General features: G+C 36.3%; 1 protein-coding gene across 3 annotated transcripts in view; it reads right to left on the minus strand.

Annotated features, from left to right (window-relative positions):
* Positions 1 to 340: 340 nt before the first annotated feature.
* LOC308097954 (xylosyltransferase 1-like) overlaps positions 341 to 452 on the minus strand; it is a 51,594-nt gene continuing 51,482 nt past the window's right edge. For all 3 annotated transcript variants that reach the window (XR_013934250.1, XR_013934251.1, XM_080446119.1), the window contains one exon: positions 341 to 452. This exon is cut by the window's right edge. The gene's annotated coding sequence lies outside the window, so the exon portion shown is untranslated.

A 452-nucleotide genomic window follows, 5' to 3' on the forward strand; every position in this document is an offset into this window, starting at 1 on the left:
GTTTTTGAATTTGAATCCTCAGTTTTGGACATATGAGCTTTCCACCCGACAGAGATATAATACATATTGGCGAGACAACTTGCTCCCTTGCACTGTTGATTAGAAACTCCAGGGGGTCCCCTGCAAAAGTAGTTAATATAGCATCACAATAATTTTAACAACTTTATCCATTTATATGTTGGATATTAAAAAAATAGCAAATCTACAAGCTCACAGCGCGTTACTTTGTGCCACACTGCGAGCTTGTACATCTGCTATTTTAGTTTTTTTTTTTTTTATATCTAAAATGTTTGGAAAAAGTTGAATAATTTAGATTTTTTTTAACATAAATCTTTTCTTCTGGGGGTCCCTGGAACAAAACCTTTTCAGATGGGGGTCCGCGGGCTAATATTTGTCAATTTGGGGATCCTTGACATGAAAAAGTTTGCGATCCACTAGTCTAGACCTGCTCT

The sequence above is a fragment of the Gymnoscopelus braueri genome (assembly GCF_963280865.1).
Source record: "Gymnoscopelus braueri genome assembly, chromosome: 13".
Classification (NCBI taxonomy): domain Eukaryota; kingdom Metazoa; phylum Chordata; class Actinopteri; order Myctophiformes; family Myctophidae; genus Gymnoscopelus; species Gymnoscopelus braueri.